Here is a 22,627-nt window from a genome sequence, read left to right as displayed (position 1 = left end):
CCTCCTTAAGAACCATTTTTTCCCTTCAATTGGTTTCCTGGGATGACAAAATTATGACTCTTTTTCCTGTGTCACTGGGACCAAACTTGCAGTGCCCCATACTTGATCTTTGGACCTCTTATTTTTTATGCTTTCTTCACTTCATTGTTGGTCTTAATCAGTTGAATGCCTTTAAATATCATCTATATACTAATGATTGCCAAATATACATCTTTGGCCTGGGATTCTCCCTTGAATTTCATTCAGTACTGTGTAGCCCTGACTTCCTACTCAATATTTTGGAAATAGATATCTGAAAGCTAGCATGTTTATCATGTTACCTCAAAATCCACTTTGTTGTTTTTCTAATTTCAGATAATGACAGCTTCATCTCTTCAGTTAGTTCAAAAAACTTAAAATTATCTTTGAATCCTCTCTTTTTCCTACATCCAAATACAATCAAACCATGTGTATTTTTATCAGTTTCTCACCACCTACACCGCTTCTTTTTGGTACAAATAATATGAACCTATGTTATGCACAGCTTTCTAATTTTCCTGATCCTAACTTTTCATATGTACCATCTATTTCTACACAGCATAGATAATTCCTTTTAAATCATAAATTAGATTATGTTACTTTTATTTGAACCTTCCAATATTTATGCATTTCATTGAGGAAATAAAGCTAAAATTCTCAAATGGCACGAAGACCCTTTGCATCTTGACTTTGATGCCTCTTTGACTTCACCTACTGGCCTCCACATTGCTCTCACTGTTTGATAGTGTTGAAATGCACATTCGTATTGCTATTAATAGCTTCAATTATTTCCTTGATGTTTCTTAAGTCCACTAGAAACAGGCCGTGAGACTGACTGTTTACTATGTCTGGAAAGAATTTCTCCCATGTACCTTCATTACTCATTTCCTCACCTTCCTCAGGTATTTATCAGCAATCTGACCACCCCATTTAAATTTACAGTCCTTCTAACACAACACTTTTTGCTTTTTTTACCAAATATATATGGTCTAATATATAATTATTTTTTTATGCTTTTTTGAATGTCCATCCTCTACCTGAAGTAGAACATAAGATTCATCAAGACAGGGATGTTTGTTTATATGTTTCCTGTTGTATTTCTTCCACATAGAATGATACAGAGTAGATGCTCAATACATATTTATTGATCAATGAATAAATAAAAATGTCTTAGCTGCATCAATAATTAGAGACAATTTATACTTCAGCTCTCTTTCCAGATTAAATGTTTTTGTTTAGATAGAGTGTTGTACAAATGACAGAATAATAGTAACATATTCCTCAATAACTCTTAATGTAATCCTCTAAAGTAACTTATTGATTGTTTTTCCATTAGATCAAAAATATATCATGGATGTGGATGATAAAGTGAAAAAGACTAAAATTATTAACTTAATCTTCAAAGAATTTTCCAAACACTCTTTACCTTCAAATGTTGAAAACAATATTTTTAATGAGGTCACACATAATAGGAAAGTTATCCCCCAAGAGAGAAATATAGCCTGGAATAATGTCATTCCAAACAAGGTCACGGTCACAGGTTCCAGGGGTTAGAATGGGAATATATCCTTTTGGGAGCCACAATTCAATACTACCAGAATAATAAAATTAGAAATTATGTTCTAAAATTTATTTTAATGATTTTTTTACTTTCTTCTCCTCCTTATATGTGTATGTTAAGACCAAACAGATCTTCTCACTATGATATTTCTTACTTCCAAAATTACTTTAGGAGAAATAAATATCCTAAGCCATGTGGTTTTCTTAGGAAAAAGAGAGAGAGAGAGAGAGAGAGAGAGAGAGAGAGAGAGAGAGAGAGAGAGAGAGAGAGAGAAAGCATTTAAGCCTTGAAGCAAAGATTTACATTTTTCAATAGTGTTAAAATTCACTTTAGTATTTGTAGTAATAGCTTCAATTATTTTCTTAAAGTCTTTAAATATTTCTCAGAGCAGAGCAAATGCAGTTAGGCTTAAGACACATCTAATGTATAAAAGAACCTGTTGAAGACTATAGCCGAAACTCAATTTAGTATGTGAGGATGAGCATTTGGCAAAAAACAGGTTGTGACAATGGATGTACTGAAGAAGATAAAAGAGTAGTCATAGAGTAGCACAGCTTTAATGAACTGACCCAGAATATAAAAAGGTAATTACAGTCATAATTAGAGAACAGTAATTCATACCTGAAATTATATGTGAATACCCTACAGTAAAATGCTGGAGTTATTGGCAGAATTGATGCAATACTTGAAATGTAATCTAATGTTCACTCTTTTTTCTCAGACAAAAACTTAAACACCTCATCTTCCTTCAAAGGCAGCATTGAGTGTGAGATACCTGTATACAAGAACATTTTTAAAACAAAGAGTTTTAGCTCTCACATATAAGCAATGAACCTAACAGTAACAAATCAGCCTTTTCCTTCCACCCTTTAGATATAATACTTAATTTTTATTAATTAATTAATTAATATTATTTATGCTGTTACAGTTGTTGTTGCCTTTTCTCCTTTTGTCCTCTTCCCTCCAGGCCCATCCTCTCCCTTCCCCACATCAGTCCCCATTTCACTCTTCATGCTCATGGGTTGTGCGTATATGTTCTTTGGTTAATCCCTTTGCCATCTTTCATCCCACTCCCCACTCCCCTACCTCCTTTCTAGCATCTGTCAGTTTGTTTAATATATCAGAGCTTTTATTACTATTTTGTTTGCTAGTTTATTGTGTTCATTAGATTCCACATATAAGCGAGATCACATGATATTTTTCTTTCATTAATTGGCTTAATTCACTTAATATAACTTTCTCCAGGTTCATCCATGTTGTTGCAAATGTAAGAGTTTCTTCTGTTTTACTGCTGCATAATATTCCTTTGTTTAAATGTACCACAGCTTTTTTATCTACTCATCTATTGATGGGCAGTTAGGCTGTTTCCAAATCTTGGCTATTGTAAATAGTGCTGCTATAAACGTGCATAAGGGTGTTATATTTTTTGTATTGGTGTTTTGAGATCCTTAGGGTATATTCCCAGAAGTGGAATTGCTGGGTCAAAAGGGAGTTCCATTTTTAATTTTTTAATGGAATTCCATATTGTTTTCCACAGTGGCTGCACCGAGCTGCATTCTCACCAACAGTGCACTAGGGTTCCCTTTTCTTCACATCCTCATCAACACTTGTTTGTTGGTTTATTGATGGCAGCCATTCTGACCTGTGTGATGTGAGATCTCATTGATGATTTAAGTTGCATTTCCCTAATGATTAGTTGAAAAGCTTCTGTACAGCTGAATAAACCAGCAGCAAGATGAATAGGGAGCCCACAGTACAGGAGAACATTTTTGCCAATGATACACCTGACAATGGTTTAATCTCCAAAATATACAAAGGACTATTACAACTCAATTCTGGGAAGATGATTGACCCAAAAGAAATGGGCAAAAGACCTGAATAGACCCTTCTCTAAGGAGGACATAGAGAGGGTTCATAGACATATGAAAAATAACTCAACATTACTAATTATAATATTTTCTACTGCAGAATACCTTAAACTACAATAAAAGAGCTTTAAAATTAGCCACAGTTTAAAAGTATTCATTTTTATACAATAAATTTATTTAGGATATATCATAAATAGTATTATGAGTTTGAGGAATCCTGGTTGTTCCTACTGATATTCTGTAAGGCTAAAATAGAGTTTACTTTGATACCAAATCCTTCTTAGGAACTCATAGAAAGATCACAAAAAGCAGGCAGGTAGTGTGGGGCAGCAACATCTACTACCAGCAATTAATGGAGACTGTCTCATTTTCATATCAGCCATAAAAATATTGAAAAAATAGACTTTGCTTTTAATTTTTCCTTTGCACCCAAGTACTTTTGGGTTTCTTCTGTCCTGTGTCTACTCTACAATCCAGTTTGCTAAACACATGAGTCTTTTATTAAGCCAACATTTACTGAATGCCTTCTATGTGCCAGGAACACAGATAAGTAAATTGGATCACATCAGATTTCACAGATATTCTTCATTAATGCCATATAGCTACTGTTTATTGAGCACTTCACACTGTATTACTTGATTTATGAAGATTAATGTATTTAATGCTCACAACAACCTATGGATGAAAACATTAGGGTGATCCTAAATTTATCAATGAGAAAACCAAGGCTTATGGAAGTTGAATAACATATCCAAGGTCACACAGTGAGAAAGTGCAGAGCTGGCTTTGAGCCCAGGCTTCCTGACTTCAAAGGTAAGCCTCTCAGTAATTGCACTATAACACTCTTTCAACATGTTGCTCACTTGGACTTTTCTACTCTTTCCCCACCTTTACATTTACTCCATGTAGTTACTCCACAGACCTTTGCCCTTTTCCTTCTCGGTAAGGTGATGATGATCATCCAACAGTGAGCTTACCTCCTCTCCACAGTATTTTCTATGTGTTTCAGTTATCCAGTTCTCCTCTGCCTGAGAAAATCTGTATCAGTGAATACAATAATCACTAACAGGACAGCTGGTTAAAATTTGCTCATGGAGGCAGGAAGAGGAAATGAGGGAAGAATGGTATTTTAGTCAGAAGGAGACTAATTTGATAAGGGTCAATAAATATAATTCAAAGGTGGAAGTGGGATATAAAAAGATAAGTAATTTGGGGTTTTATTAATAATATCAGTGGCAATTTTAAAGTATTCCATTGGCTTTTAAGCAAATTTAGCTTATAAGGTGAAAGGGATGAAGTAACGTTAATTTCTTTAAAATGATTACATCATCATGTTTGTATTAGGGTATGCAAAGTCTACCTCAGGGTGGACACAGATTGATAATATATCCAAGAAAGAGACTAGACATAAATTATCCATTTCAGGTATTGCTCATATAGAGCCGAATTTCCCAAAGCTGTATATTGACAGGACACTGCACCATCTCTCAAAGCAGTAAAGACCTTGTGCTCTCAGGTCTTCTCTAAACACCTCTGTGTGAGGCAGGGACCATGTTGATTGCTTATATTGTGCAGATGTTTCTGCCAGGCAAAGAGAGTCAGGAAGAGAGAAGATTCTCCCCTTTATGACATACATAAAAGAGCATAGTTTCATATACAGTGAAAATAACAGAACAGTATGCTGTAGGTGTTTGAGTTTAAGGGCCATGCACTTTTTGAGCAGACCTAACTGTTTTGAATTTAGATTTTAATAATAAAGTGAAACATTAGTTGAGGATACAAACTTCAGAGCCAGAAACCTAGATTTAAATCTAGTCTCCACTGCTTACTAGTTGCGTGATCTCAAGTGCATTGTTTGAGCTTCAAGAATTTCTCTCTACACCATTCATAAAATGAGCATAATGATATGTCCTTCTGGAATAAATGTAATAAGGTACGCAAAACATCAAAAACTCACAGAACAAACTTAATTCATAGCAGCTCTTTTTATTTTCTACTATAATGACAGGTATTAATATTACTTTGTTTAAAGTTCTAAATAAAAGAAGAACAGAAAAATAAAAGACCTCAATTTAGAATTTCAAAGCTTCTCAGATTTTATTTTAACTGAAACCTAGGTTTATTTTCCTGGAAGTCTGGGTAGCCATGTGAGACCAGCAGTGAACTAGAACCTAGAAACCTCATGTCAGGATGGGTCAGCTCTGTGACACACATCAGATCAGTGCTGGCTTCCCCAGGGAAGGCACCCACCTCAGGGACATTCATGGGGCTTCTGGAATTTTTGATGTCACCAAGCTGAGCTAAACACAAAAACACAACACTTCAAGATGAAAAAAGTAAAAATTTGCTTTTGACAAGAAAGAGAAATGATGTTTGATCTTAATTACTTTCACTTAAGACACAGCCCTTGCAGTCCCCAGTTTCCTAAGCTTAAGAGCCTTCAACCAACCCTCTGCCAGAAATGCTTATAAACTGTGATTCATCTTGCAGCACCCATTAGCAATCTTCAGTGCTGTCGGTACCTTCAACATGATAAGTGACTTTCCAGCCTGTGAAAGAGCACTTACTTTCCCTTTCACCTAGAAATAAACTGGAGGAATTGTTTTATTGTGTTTTGCTCTGTTACCTGAGCTACTGGAGAATTTCCAGCAAAGACTCAACCGATAAGTGCTGCTTAGCAGTGTATGACAAAACAGTGCTAACACTCTAATCTTCATACCCAAAGTCAATGCAAATAATTATTTCAATTGATATTTCAACCTCATCCAAAGAATATAAAGGTTGGCAGACTTCAATCAATTATACACATTGCACCTGATTGTGATAATTTTCAAACTGAGATACGGTGTTAATGAGGACTAACAATTCTTGGCACTGATTCACACAATAAAATAGTGTTGTTTTTTGGATAAGCATAGAAATTTTCTGTCATTACTTCCAGTATAATATCAGAACTCTTCAATAAGTAAAATTACAGAACACTTTTGGTTATTTAAAAAATAAGTCTATAGTATCATGGAACATGCTTTTGATGATAATTTTCTGAAAAATTTTATAAGTAAGAATGAAATATGGTACAAGTGCAGTGACAACTAAGATTTTAGGGGACAGTTTTTATCATCAGAATTGAAATAAGAGAAAGAAAATTATGTGCAAGAAATTTAGCAAAAACAGATTCATGTGAAAGTTGCACACTTTCATAAATGTGGCCAGTAGAGACAGAAAATTATTTGTTTGCCTTAAAGTGTCATTAAAACTGTGGAGGAAAGAACATATAGTTTATCAAAACAAAAGTAAAAAAGTAATTTATGAGAGAAAATATGAATAGATAGCAAATATATTTGATAATCAAAATTGGCAAAGGAATGATTGTCTAGCACAGTGGTTTTTAACCAGTGTGCTGAAAAAATGTTTAAAACATGCAATGCCTTACTACTTAGTTGGACACTGACCAGTTTTCTCTTAGACTGTCAAATAAAAATTAAAAAATGACAAAAGCCAACACAGCAATAGCCATCCACTGTGAATGAATCAAACATATACCTATATTTTTTGTCAGATTGGCAAAAAAACATATATTTTTGATGTGTCACAGAATTTTAATTAGTCTATGTGTTTCATGAGATTTAAAAAAGGTTGAAACTTGCTGGTCTAGAATGTACAGAGTCATAAATAAATAAAAGAGAAATGAATGGCAGTAAAAATGAGACATTAAAAGTGGGGTAAAGAAAATTGACAAAAAATAATCCATCAATGAGAAATTAAATTACTGTTGAAGATTTTTTAAAAGGCCATAAATAAATGTATTGACATTATTTTCAGAACATTTTTAGTTTTAATCTCAGGCAATAAATACAGTTAAAAAAAAGGGAGTAATATAAGGGTCTTCAATTGTTCTAGGTGCAAAATTAAACTCTAGTTCTATTTCTAATAGGGAGACAGAAGAAAAGGACAATTTGAAATCCCATAATGAGAAAGCAATTTGACATTACTTTTTGAATATTCTACCAGAATCAGATACTATAGAATGTTCTCAATAACATCTGACTACTCAGTGATACATGTTTCTTTAACACTCAGTGTTCAAGATGAACAAATATAAAGAAATTTTTCTTGCTAAAATTACTGTATAAGCATTAGTGGTTGTGTATTGAGCGCACAGTACTTATTTTAGCACTTTTATCCATTTAGTCTATTCCCTAAAATAACTACACATTTACCTTTAACTATATCTAGGATAGACTGACACAGAGAGGTTAAGAAAATTGCTAAATCTACACAGCTTACAAGTGTTGGAAATTAAATCTACATCTGTGCAATTTCAGGTCACACAGTTGTTCAACATGACTGGCTGGAGGCAGTTTGTATGCGTAATTGGGAGAGTTATTTATTTACAGGACACATTATTACCTTCCCATCTTTCTATTTATTAGCTAGTTAGCTCATATATTAATTATCTTAGCTCCATTTTGAGGGAAGACATGGTAAAAAACAGTTTCTAGTAGATAATAGCAAGAAAATTGATAAACACATAAAAAAAATCTCTCTAGATAAGCTTTAAGTTTCTTAAAAACATTTTCTAAGCCCTCACTGCTGTGGCTCAGTGGCTTGAGTGTCAGCCTGCAAACCAAGTGTCGCTGGTTCGATTCCCCGTCAGGGCACATGCCTGGATTGCATGCCAGGTCCCCAGTTTGGGGCTACATGAAAGGCAACCACACATTGATGTTTCTCTCCCTTTTTTCTCCTTTCCCTTCTCTCTAAAAACAAATAAATAAAATAAAATAAAAACAAAAAAAACCATTTTCTACTGCTTGGTCTATTTCTTTTCTATAATAGAACAATTAGTATAAAACACAGAAGATACCCTCCATAAGTACTCATTACATAAATCATTCTGTTCATTCTTGTTAAATTTCCAAAGCCTGTCATAGGAAGAAATAATAAAACTTATCTTCAGAATTACTTTAACTAAGGAAACAATAACATATTAGAGATCTGTGTTTGTTGACCTGAAGAGAGATTTTATGTAATGCTTTATTCCCTATGGATGAAATGAAAATAGCAAAATACCATCTCTCAGGAGGATGATTCAAATCTCTCTAAACTTTCTCTGTTGTTATTTTAGGTTTTATTAGTATACCACACCTAGGATAGATGGCCTTCATGAGACGTTTTCTCTATATTTTGACTACTGATTTCACAGAGATTTAAACTCATAGTAAAACTAATGTTTATTACTCATATAATCATCATCATCATTATTATTACTTATATGGAAATAAATCCTGTTACTAAAACTACACTCGTAATTAAAAAAAATAACAGGTACCATAATATCAAAATATTTCTATGAGAAATTATTAAACACAGTCATAATTTTAGGAAAAGCAATTTAAACAAACAATAGGCAATGCATTTATAACAAAATTTCACCCAACACACTTGTTTTCAATGTGACTTAGGGTAATCAGTGTGATGATGTATGTAAGGTGAAATCTATTCTTATCTTTTTCTCTAAATTCTATAAGTTTTGGCACTGTTTGTGCACACCTCAGCAATGTTCTTCCAGACTACATTTCTGCAGAACAATTTATGGCAAATGAAATTTTGTGTTCAATTCTTTATCAGCTGACTTCTATACTGACACTCATTTTTTCTCCATAATTTTCATACTTTCAATGCTGGTAGCATTATACAGTTTATCTACATATCTATGCTGACCTGAACTGAAAATTGAAACTCAAAGGGGAGACAATGATAATTGCTTGCCATTTCTGGGTCTTTTACCTTTTTTTCTTCCACACTTTAACAGGAAGCCTAATACTTAAAAATACAGTAAAGCATTGCTTAAGGATGGAATACTACATCCTGAGAAACATGTCGTTAGGTGATTTCATCCTTGCACAAACAGCATGGAATTCACTTAGATAAACAAGATAAGTATAGCATACTAGATCTGAGGCTATATCATTTAATCTATTGCTCCTAGGCTACAAACCTGTACAGCATGTTACTGAGCTGAGAACTGCAAGCAGTTGTAACACAATGGCAAGTATTTGTGTATCTAAACACAGAAAAGGAACAGTAAAAATATAAAAGATACAAAATGGTACACCTGTATAGAGTACTTACCATGAACGGAATTTGCAGGACTGGAACTTGTTCTGGTTGAGTCAGTGAGTGGTGAGTGAATTTGAATGCCCAGGTCATTACTGTACACTACTGTAGACTTTATAAACGCTCCCATAAGCCCTCCCCAACCTCCTTCAGAGTCACAAATAGAACATTGGAGCTGTAAATGCTGCTCCATGAACAAGGATATGGCCTGGATTGATTGGAAATATGAGGAGAAGCTGGCTGGGTAAGACATAGATCATTATTATAGTGACTGTCAGGAGGGAGTGAAAGATGGCCTAAAGGTTAGTAGGAATCAGAAATTAAGATGAACAGATAAATGAACATAGGAGGTTGTCCTGACAATGTGGTTTTGACTATTTTTGATTATTGCCTGTTGGAGTAGTGGCCATCGGGGGAATTTTGTGGTAATCATTAATAAAAAGAGGGTGTTTAAAATAAAGAGGGTCTTGGACTTTGAACTCAATATTTTGACTTGAAAATTTGTTTTTTGTTCTTTTGACCCCCTCTGGCCCAAAGGGTCCTCTCAGGCATTAAATTGATGGGAGAAATAAAATTTATCTATGCTTTACCTCATTATGACCTAAAAGTATTTCCAAAGTGCATAGACAGGCTGGCTCCACACTTCCACAGAAAGCTTTTACTAAAGTGGTGTGGGCACTCAATACCTGTTAAGGCACCTCTCATGGACCCGTGTCCTTGTACAGGATCTTAGGTCCTCAATAAAGAATACATAAACGTGTATTCTGAAGATCATCAAACTAGATCTAGGATGGCTTTAGTGCCCTCTGAATATGTATTGGTGGGGGAACAGGCCCCCCAGTGCTGAAACATGTCAGTGGCTGACTGGTTCAGATGTAATCTGTGCACTCTATTCCTCCTGAACCACATACTGTTCTACTGCTTACAGCAAATATAATTTTATGAGACTACCATCATATATGTCTTTTGTCATTGATCCAAACATTGTTATGTGGCACATGAATGTACTAAAAGTAAAAATTGGTGCTCCTACTTTCTGGTGTTCAAAATCCAGGTTAGTGTAACAGATGCTGGCTAACCATTTACTCTCAGTAGTCACTAACTTAAATTGGGGAGCAATTAGGTATGATAATTTCAAGTAGGTATAGTTACATGTTCTTCTAAAATTATAGCAGATAGAGTTGAGAGTAAGGGTTATCCTGGGCTGGAAGCAGACTGCCTGCTCACTACAACTTAGTGAAGGACTCTGACTCCAAGTGTTCAGAAACGATAAAACTAAGGAAGAGTGAAAAGCCAAAACTAAGTAAGAAGAAAAAAATCACTAACCCACACAATGAAGCCAAACTGAATAATCAAACCAAAATAGGGTAAAGAGGGTGGGCAAACAGATATAAAAATGAGAGCACAGGAATGATAAGGCGGGGGGTGTACATAAAATAAGAAAAAGGAGTTCTCTATTGACTACTTTAAAAAGACATCAAAATAAAAATATAAAAAGTTAAGAAAAAATTGACCCATTCTTTGTGTGTGTCTATCTTTATCTCTGTCTCTCTGCTGCTACAGGTAGAAAAATGTTCATTTTCAGAAAAGGAAAGGCATACTGGCTCACCCAAAGCTCATAGAAAGCAAGATTTTAGGCTCCATGAGACTATCAAGAATAGATACAAAATCATCATTAAACAAATAATGATGATAATAGTTCTACTAGCCTAAAATTTAATTGCATTAAGGGTTTGTAAACAAGTAAATTTTAGTGAAATGACAAGCAATACATACAAACCAACAAAAAATATCATGAAGGAGATAAATCTCAAATGACCACAAAAATGTTAGTGATGTACAAATAGTTTTAAACAAATGAAAACCCTGAAAGTGTTACTATATTATCCAGTGTGAAATAACTTGCTTGACTGTTGAGTGGTAAATTTTCCTCAATGACTACTATGTAAAATCTACAGCAGATTGTATAATGTATTTATTGCATAAATAAATATCATTATGTCAAATATTAAATAGATTACTAAGGCTGATTACTGGCAATTAACTGATTTTAGGAAAGTATCTAAATTAAAAATGAAACTGGAGATAAAAAGTCAAAAATTTAAAGAGATGTGAACATAATGGATTAAGCAACCTTTATGTGCTCAGAAGATTCTGCAAGAATAAACCTATTAAAAAAAATACTTTTCTGAAAATATTGCCCAAAAGTTTCTGCACTTATAATAAAACAAATTTAAATGAATGTTTGATAAATATATAAATGAATACAAATGAAATGAATAAATGAATGGAAAGGGAACATAAATACTAAATGGTAAAAAGTAAATGAATAAATTCTCTTGAAATCAACTTCAGTCAAGTTTGACAGCATTTTATATGGAGTAATGCCATCTAAACTGGTAATTCTGAAGGAATCATTGAAACAAATTTACCTACATAAGAACTATATACATTTATGGCTATAACCAATATACTCTAAATACACTTTGTTAAGTACTCTGTCCTTTAAGTGCCTTAACACATTACAGTTAAATAATATTTTTTTCACTGAATTAGATTATCCTACATTTCTATCTATAATTCTTTAACTTGAGACTACTTATATTCCTGTAAAAAGGAAAAATCCTTCTCCATGTATTTTCTTCTTAGAATATTAAACATATTAACCCAATTACTCTCCTCTTTGCTATCACTCTTATTCTTCTGGAACATTTTCCATGTCCTTTCTAAGGCTATTTTTGGATTAGGTCAATATAAACCATATTGAAACCCAGTGATGCTGGTTTGTAGAGTTTAAGATAAGGAATTTTTAAAAAGTTCTAAATTATTCTTTCAAAAGAGAAATTGCACATAAGGAGCACTCCTTTTCCAACTATGAGAAAAGGTTAGTAGAATTATTAGAGAATAAAGTTTGTGATTATTTTATAGCAATTAGGGTTTCATACATTTAAGTTTATGGAGAAAAAAACATCTCTTGATGACAAGTTCTCAGGTACAACCCAAATGAATAGATACACCTCGTGTGTGATTAGAAGAGTGATTACTTAGCTAAATCAGTATCTTTTTAATCCATGAAAAGTTTGAAAAATTAAAAAAATAGTTTTTTTAAAACTTTTGATCTTAACACAATTAATTTGCTTAAAGTACCATTTCATTTTAAATAGTGCAAAGGTAAATGTTAGCTTAATTCACTCTGAATTATTGCCAGAACCAAATCAGTAAGCTCTAAATTCATAAAGTAGTTAATTTCAGTTTAAAAAATAATAAATCTACAAAGTTCTAATTATTAATCTGGCAAATTGGGAGGTATATACTTTTTGAAAATGTATCAAATTAGCTGGTGGGAAACTTTGCCATGATGCTAAATCTATATTTGGATCACAATACAATTTCAAACACATTTTATGGGTACTATCTAAATGTTCCAAGTGCAGAATTAATCTATATTTTTAAAAGTATTTTCTTAATTTGCTCTAAAAAATTAAATTGATTATTCTAATGTCATAATACATATAGAGGAATATGTCACATGTAAAAATTAAAATGCATAATAATTCCCTTGAATACTCCCAACTTAATAACTTGACCATTTTAGATCTTGTGCATTTGCATATGTCATTCTCTTCATCCCATTTGCACGTCTCCTCCATGTTTATCATTCTATTGTGGTTTTAAAATAGTTTATTATATATGTTTATATCCCTAAACAATAAGTTATTTTTTCTTGCTTTTTTGTTTCAAAAAAGTAATGTAATATTTGTAATTTTCTGGGACCTATTTTCACTCAAAATATTTTTTGAATGCAACACTACTTAGCTATAATTTATTAATTTTTATTTTGATAATTATTCCAGTTTTGAACACCTGATACTTTATTCTGAGAAGTGATACTTTGGTAATTAATTTTAGTCTTTCATTTATCAGACACTTATTATTTTATGTTGTATATATAATTATATAATTTAATATTATAATATTAAACACCTACTAATTGCTAAACACTTTTGATAGGAAAACAAAATTTTCCAGTCTTTATGAAGCTTATATTCTAGTGATGGTGAGCATTCTTATATTTATACATATGGAACCATTTTTTTTACAGTAACCTGATATACTAACTTATAAGGTAATATAAAATATTATATTTTATTAATTTTTGATATCTTCTACATGTGGTTAAACCAGTTTTCACTGCAGTTTGTAGTAAATGTCAGTCAACATCCTCTTGAAATGTTTGGTATTGCCAGTCTGTGAACATCTGGCAATCTAGTGGGTGAAAAAGAATATCTTATCTCATCTCAGTTTTTATTTTGTGAGGCTGAACATTATTTATATGCTTGCTTGCCATTTATGTTTTCTTTTTGGCAAAAATTTATGTTTGTGTCTTATCCCTCTTTTCTTATCGTCTTCATGTTAATTTATAAGAATTCTTTATCAAAACTAGATTTCTATACTTCTTATGTAGTCTCTAAGTAGTAAATAGAGGTTCCTAATTTTTAGGCTCACCAAAAAAAGCCATAAAACAAAAACAAAAAGAAAAACTGAAAGGAAGGGTAAATTTTGCCTCCCCTCTAGTAGTAAGAGATATTAGAGGGACTGAGAAATACATGGGGCCCTGAGAGCCTTCAGAAAGCCAACAAACTAGTGTGAACACTTTCTGTGGTGGCTGTGCCTAAACAGGTTTCACTGCACATGTGATCATGGCTCGTTTCATTTGTTCACCCAGGAAAAATCAATATATATTCAATATTCTTAACTGAATATTCCAGTTTCCTAAATATAACGTTTTTAAAATAAAACCTCATTTTCTTTGAGAACCACATTCTTCACTGAAGCTGTGTGATGGCCTGACTCTCATCTACAGGAGTGGCTCTGATGTGCTTGGATTGTAATTTAGTCTCTTTTGAGAGCAATTGGTTCTGAAATGGGAATGTGATGCAGTTCAGGTCAGTGCAACTCAAAGGTAAGTTTCCCGAGGCTTCTAGAAAAGTTTTGTTTTTGTTTTTTCTGTTCTGAAAGGACCAAGGGTAGGGTTGTTAAGGAACATTGTTCTCCTTCTGGGTACTATTTTAACCAGATTAAGACCTAGAACTACTGTAACTATCATAACTGTAACTGCCTCGGGCAAAAGGACATAAAGAGGAGCAGAGAGACAAGAATCATACAGAATGAAATGGAATTCAAGCCAACTCTACCCCTGGACTTTCACTCATGAGTGCTTAAGAATATAATATTTTTTAAAGGTCAATATCAGTTCTATTTTCTGTAGAATGACGATTCATCACAATTTGTCTAAAGTTAGGATGGTCTATAGCTCTTGTCTCAATGAGATTACAATTTTCCTCCTTCATTATCAAAATTGTCCTGGTTTGCATGGTAAATTATGTAGTCACCGGGGCCTGCTCCATGAGTATTCAACCAGTGTGACAGCATGGGACCTTGCACTCAGAAGGGTTCTTCTCTTGAGGTTCAGTGTTTGGAGTTTGCATCTTAGCATTCTTCAAAGCTTTATCTTTGAATTTGTGATTTTTGAGTAAAGCCTAGTGATATGAGAGCCTGACACAGAGATCTGGAGCTCATATAAATTTGTAGCTCTCCTCACCTCCTTAGGGTGGGTTCTTTGGCACCTTCCCCCTGCTTGCACTCAGCACCCATGGTCACCAGAAGGGGACTGGCTGCAGAGACAGTGAGTTCAAGTTTGGTGCAACAATTTCCAGGGCTGGGCCCTCCGCACCTGTGTGACTCTGCATGCCTGTGGGTTTCTCTGTGCCTGGGTGGGAGGAAGGATGACATTAAACAGAAAAACAAAAACAAAAAACAACCAAAAATCCCACTATGACAGATAAGTAGAGAAACCTTGGAACCAAGGAAAAACTTTTTTTCTTGTTCTTTGAACAAGGAGCACTACATTTTCATTTTGCACTGGGCTCTAGGAATTATGTAGCTGGCCCTGGCAGTCATTCTAATAAACACTCAAAGTCATCCTCTGTGACATAGCAGATTCTGTATCCATCAATATCGCAATAACCAGACAAGGACCAAACATAGACAGAAGGGCCTGCATGATGTTCAACCACGAGGTTACAATTCACGTAATACTTCATATGAATGGCACCTGAATGGCATACCTGGGAGTCATAATGCACAGTACTGAGAACCATTTACAGAAGGTTATCCTTACCAAGAAAAACAACTTAGAAATAATAATTCTACATCTAAAAAATATATATTTTTTGCTCTCATATATGTTCTTTTCAAGATCTCTTAACTAGTGAATGATGCATTTGTTTTTATTTGATTAACAAATTTCTTTTGGGCAATTAAGTTCTAAGTTATAAATAGAATTTATCTTAGATTTTTTACAAGTTGAAATGATTATGGTTAATTAAAACATATATTACTAATACAGGTAAGCTCCTTTTACTGCACTTCGCAGATATTACGGTTTTTACAAATGGAAGGTTTGTGGCAGCTGTGCATCAAGTAGGGCCATTTTCCAGTAACATTTGCTTACTTCACATCTCTGTGTCACATTATGGTAATTCTCTCAATATATAAGACTTCTTTATTAGTCTTATATTTGTAATGGTGATCTGTAATTAGTGGTCTTCGATGCTGCTATTGTAATTGTTTGGGTCACTATAAAACATGCCCCTATGAGACAGCAAACTTAATCTACAAACGCCGTGTGTGTTCTAACTGCTTCACTCACCAGTGGTTCTGCCATCTCCCTCCTTCTCTGTGTGCCTTCCTATTTCTTGAGACAAAACTGAACCCCTGTAATAGCATAATCAATAAAGCATATTAAAACAAAACAAAACAAACAAAAAAATGAACCCAAATTACACCAATTAATAACTCCACAATGACCTCTAATGTGCTCAAATAAAAGGAAGAGTCTCACTTTAAATCAAAAGTTCAGAATAATTACACTTAGTAAAAAGTAAAAAGCTAGGCTTCTTGTGCCAAACAGTTTACTTAATTGTGGAAGCAAAAGGAAAGTTTTTGAAAGAAATTTAAAGTGCTACACCAGTAAACGCAAAAGTGATAAGAAAGCTAAGCAGCCTTATTACTGATATGGAGAAAGTCTTTGTAGTCTAGATACAAAATCAAACCAACCACATTTCCTTAAGCCAGGGCCTAATCCAGAGCAAGGCCCTAACTCTTTTCAATTCTATGAGGGCTGAGAGAGGTGAGAAAGCTGAAGAAGTAATGTTTGAAGCTAGCAAATTTTGGTTTGAGTTTTAAGGAAAGAAGCTGTCTCCATATCATAAAAGTACATGGTGAAGCAGCAAGTGCTGATGTAGAAGCTACAGCAAGCTATCCAAAGGTCTAACTGTGATAATTCATGAAGGTGGCTACACTGAACAACAGATTTTTCAATGTGGATGAAACAGCTTTATATTGTAAGTTTCCATTTGTGGCTTTCAAAGCTAAAAAGGAAAAGTCAATGCCTGGCTTCAAAATTGCAAAAGACAGGCTGACTCTCTTATGAGAGGCAAATGTTCTGGTCTCTTTAAGATGAGGTCAATGCTCATCTGCCATTCCAAAAATCTCAGGGCTCTTAAGGATTATGCTAAATCTACTCTGCCAGTCCTCTATAAATAAAACAGCAAAGCTTGGATGACAGCACATTTTTGAACAATATGATTTACTAAATATTTTAAGCCCACTGTTGAGAACTAATTTACAGAAAAAAATTGCTTTCAAAATATCGCTGCTCATTGAAAATACACCTGGCTATACAAGAGTTCTGATAAATATCTACAAGAAGATTAATGTTCTTTTTATGTCTGCTAACACAACACTCATTCTTTAGCCCATAGGCTAACAGTAATTTCAAATTCAAAGTTTTATTATTTAATAAATATATCCTGAAAGGCTATAGCTGCTATAGATATTGATGCCTCTGGTGGATTTTGAGAAAAGTATATTTGAAAACCTTCTGGAAAGAATTGACTATTCTATATGTCATTAAGAATATTCTTGATTTATAAGATGAGGTCAAAATATTGACATTTACAGGATTTTGGAAGAAGTTGAGTCAACCCTCATCAATGACTTTAAGGGGTTCAATACTTCATTGGAGGAAGTAACTTCAGATGTGGTCAAAATTGCAAGAGAACTAGACTTAAAAGTGAATCATGAAGACGTGATTAAGGTGCTGCAATATCATGATAAAACTTTTATGGGTGAGGAGTTGCTTCTTATGGATAAACAGAAAACAACAGTGACAACAACAGCTGGAGTCTTGAAATGGAATCTACTCCTGGTGAAGATGCTGTAAAGATTGTTGAAATGCCAACAAAGCATTTAGAATATTACATAAAATTATGTGATAAAACCACAGCAGGGTTTTAAAAGAAGTTCTGCTGTGGATAAAATGATATTAAATAGCATCACATGCTACAGAGAGATCATTTATGTAAGGAAGAGTCTAGATGCTTCAAATTTCATTGTTGTCATTTTTGGAAAAAGTTTTCATCGCTACCCCAACCTTGAGCAACCCCCACCCTGATCAGTTAGCAGTCATCCACATCAAGGCAAGACTTTCTGCCAGCAAAATATTATAACTTGCTGAAGACTTAGATGATGCTTACCACTTTTAGTAATGAAGTATAGTTTAATTATGGTATTTGCATTATTTTTTTAGACATTAATGGCATTGCACATGTAATAGAGTACAGTATAGTGTAAACATAACTTTTTATAAGCACAGGGAAACAAAAAAAATGGTATGACTTACATTATTGTGATATTCTATTTATTGTGGTAGTCTGAAATTGAACCCGCAATATCTCTGAGGTGTGCCTGTGCTATAGTACATTTAATTTATGTGTGTGTGACTATAAACGATAAACTCTTTGACAAGGGCTACTTTCTTTCATGATTATCTAACAACTGAGAAATCCAATGCTTCTAGTGTTACCATAGGTAGTTAACTAGTTATTAACAAGAAAGAAAAGGAAGGGAATTCGACATTGACTTTAATAGACTGGAGAGTGTAAGTCTGCTTGCTTAGCCAGGAAGCTACAGCATTTACAGACTCCTTTACAAACACCAGGGATTGCTATCAAGGAGACTTAATCATAGGAGCACAGGAAATCTCAGGAGCACTGCTCACCCTCCAGTACCAGATTGTTGGGAGAACCCAGGAAAGGTAAGCATGTATTCAGAAAGTCAAAATGGGGCAGGGGGAGGTGCTTGACCATAGAGGCCTGTCGGTCATATAGTCTAACTAGAGGGGGTTCCCGTCAAAGCTTCTGAAAACATGGGAAGTTGATTGGTTAGTTTTAATAAGCTGCTGGTTATAACCTCAGGGAAACAAAAAACCTCTTTCTTTCTCTCTCTCTCTCATTCTCTCTCTCTCTCTCATTGATCTTCATTCACTCCATTTGTTTATGCATTTTCTCTTTCAACTGGGAGCACACTCAACCACGTGGGCTGCGTAGTCCTGTGGGCCCACAGCAGATTGCATGAGCTCCGAAGGACCAAGCCTTAACACGAAACAGAAATTCTGCACATTGTCTCTTCTTTTGACCTTGCTAAAGACACAGTTGGACTTTTTCCATTGCAGGACAGAGAGAAATGAGAAATAGGAAAACCAGGGGCAGCCTTCTACCAGATAAATCATCTTGCCACACCACCATCTCCCATGCATGGGTCCTAGAAATGCTTTTCTCATGATCCCATGGGAAAGCTTGACTTTCGCCAACAACACTGAAATTGGGTTTATGTCTCTATATTTTTATGTGTTTTATTATGTATATGCTTAGTATTTGTTTTATTTTATTTTCACTGTATCACTTATTTGGGAATATTTAAAGTTTGACATCTTGACTTATATAAGAAGTATATTTACTCATTCTAGTAATTTAAAAAATTATTAGCAGGTTAAGAAGAATATAATATTATTTTCTTCAAAAACGTACACCTTTTATACCCAAATTTAGAAAGATTGAATAATAGCCAATAAACCCCCATTTCTTAATAGGAAAGCAGTTTTTAGAAACAAGTATACTATAGTTTTGTAGTTTTGTGTAGGTGAGAGAAAAAATTGTAGCATCTTTGATAAAAAGAAAGAAAAAGATAGATAAATCTCTGGAGAATAGTTCTTAAGACTGGCCGACTGTTCTGTTATGAATCAGCTTGAAACAGGAGAGTGTTAGAAGTGTTTGAAATACATAAAGTGCTCTCCACATGATATATGTTAATTGAGTTAGAGTCTCACCTTACATAACTTAATTGGAGAATGATAAAGGTCATTAAGTTTCAGGATGGGTATATGGATAACTGAATGACAGAAAGACAGAGCAACAAGAAAATGTGACTAGTACTTTGCTTGGGACAAGAAAAGTAGGATGAATTCTGTTTGATGGTCTTGCCAATACTGTGTAAGTAACCAAGGGGGGCCCAAGGCAAGTATTTTCCCATTCTTGAAGCCTCCTCTGCAGGGGTGTGTGTGTGTGTGTGTGTGTGTGTGTGTGTGTGTGTGTGTGTGTGTGTGTGTGTGTGTCTTGATAAGTATCAACTATTTTTTTTTTTTCTGGAGAAAAAAATCAATCAACTTTTTCCATAAATTAAGTAAATCCACTTAAATAGTACCTGGGAGATAAAATAGAATATTTTTAAAATATCCAACATCTGGATTAAGTATAAATTTTAAAAATGGTTATTTTAAAGAAAGGCACACACAGTCCAAAATAGAACAACCCAGAATTATTAAAATTTACTCACAGTTGAAGTTTAATTTGTCTAGGTTTCTCCATTATTTGGAATAATGTGAATAGAAACATATCTATAAGAAGTAAAGCACATGATAGACATCTTTTGTAAATGTTGAAGATTTTTTTGAGGTCTTACTCTTAGTTATGAGAATTCAGCATTTATATGTACATTTCAAAAATATTAGTAAGACTAAATTACTCTGGACTAAATTCAAATATAGTCTCCTCTAAACAAGTCTGTCTTTTTAGGTATTTTTGTATTTTACATAGAGGGAAATCAGACTAGGATATTAAAAACTCTAATTCTCTGATCCAAATATTAAAAGTATAAGGAAATAGAAATAAATTATAGTTTCCTATTAAAACTTTGAAGCTGTAGATGTAAAATTAACTTAGGAAACTTCTTGCTAAGGTCTTTTAAAATACACCATTATTGAATATTTTGATTTTTAATTATTGATTTTTAAAAATTACTATTGTTAAAAGAACTCTTCACAGTGGATTGGAAGCTTCATTTGGGGAAGCGGGGAATCATAGCTGTCTTGTTCAATTCTATGGCCCAGAGGTTACCCAATTCTTGAATGAACGTATTCATTTCTATTGAAAATACAGGGATGTTTGTAAATAACATAATAACCCTAACAAGACTTGCGTGATGATTTAAATGCAATATCAGGAATAAAGATAAACTAGAGACATTTCACTCATTTAAATTATGAGAAACTGATGGATATTGATATTTCAGTTTGAGTTATGAATACTACTTCAGTAAGAATATGAACATTGTTAGTTTTGACATCTTCAGTATTTTATTTTAATAGAGGTTTGATAATATGTAATAAATTCTTCTCTGAAAGTATGATTGCATAATCTGGCTTGCATTTCTAAAATAAAGGAAGACTTTTATCATACCACATAACCAAAATAACTTTTCAAATGACTATATTTTTAGTTACCAAACAACTATTTACATTTTGTCAATTAGAGACTCAGTCTTTGAGAAAACTTTTAAACAAGGTATAATTTTCAAATTATTGATGTAGCATATAAAGAACACAAAGAGCCATTTGGGGTATTTCTTATATGGAAAGTCAGCAGAATTGCCACAGCTCAACTGTCACTTGGTCAGCTTTTTTAAGAACAGTGTTGATGTTTAAATGCATTTATGAGTGCCAAGAACCACTCTTTAAATATTCAGCTGTAAAACTATTGCCAAAAAATGATACAGTTGCTATTTTCTTTCCCTTGAGAATGTGTTTGATTTATAAAATTAACTGGAGTTAAAAGTAAGGCATTTTTTGCCCAGATTGCATTATACAAGCAGATTCTTTGCATCAAACTTGTGCAATAATTTTTGTTCTTATCAATTTTTCAAATAAAATTATACATTATCCAGATGATATTCATGTAGAAAAAATCCTTTAAAATGGGCAGAAAAGAGGAAAATATTTTAATTTAATGTTATTTGTATTAAAATGTAGAAAGTTCCCTTATCAGTTTTCTGGTCTGGTTTTTTATATATTCAGAAAGTTTAGGAACACTGAAGCTAGTACTACATTTTCCTAACATCATATCTACCAAAAATTAGACTTGGTTGATACAATTATGTAAACTAATAAACAACACTGGTCTGACTACAATAAAAATTTAAGACTGCTATAAATTGCATTTATTTGTATTCAAATACCATTTCCTGTTTTTAAATACATAAGATTTAATTAATTATCTCTAATTATTTCAGCCCTACTACATCAATGAAATGTTTTCACTCTGATTCAGACATAAATCATACTCAAACTCCTCTCTCTTGATTTTCTTTTTTTTTTTTTCTACCTGAAATGACATGGCTTTTTCATTCATTAATGTATCTTTTCTAATAATTTAGTGTCATTTGGTGCTTTGGTGATCTGGCCCCAGATTCAGTTTGCCAGTTACAATGTAGATTTCATCATGTACCACCTGTAATTTTGGACAAATTACATGAGTTCTCTATCTCTCGATTTATTTATCTTTAAAATAGAAATAATAAAACTACATATTCTTTACTGAGAGGATTAATAAGCCAAGTGACTAAAGCACTTAGAAGAACATTCAACACAAGCCTTTATTGTCCCTAGAACCAACTTTCAATGCTATTTTTTTTTCCTCTAAAAGCCTGTATCATTTCACACTGCCCCCTCCTTCTTTAGAATACTTACTGAATTTCTAGGAAGTAGCGTATAATCTGTTACTTAATCATAAAATAATTTTCTGTTTTTGAGGCCTTGTTTTATCAAGGCCATTGAAAACCCCTTGAAGATAGCCAGTTTGCTTTACTTGGTGCTTGAATTCAACAA

The sequence above is a fragment of the Furipterus horrens genome, unplaced genomic scaffold, assembly GCF_987537825.1.
Source record: "Furipterus horrens unplaced genomic scaffold, mFurHor1.1.pri manual_scaffold_1, whole genome shotgun sequence".
NCBI classification, from domain to species: domain Eukaryota; kingdom Metazoa; phylum Chordata; class Mammalia; order Chiroptera; family Furipteridae; genus Furipterus; species Furipterus horrens.
Note: the sequence above shows the minus strand (reverse complement) of the source record.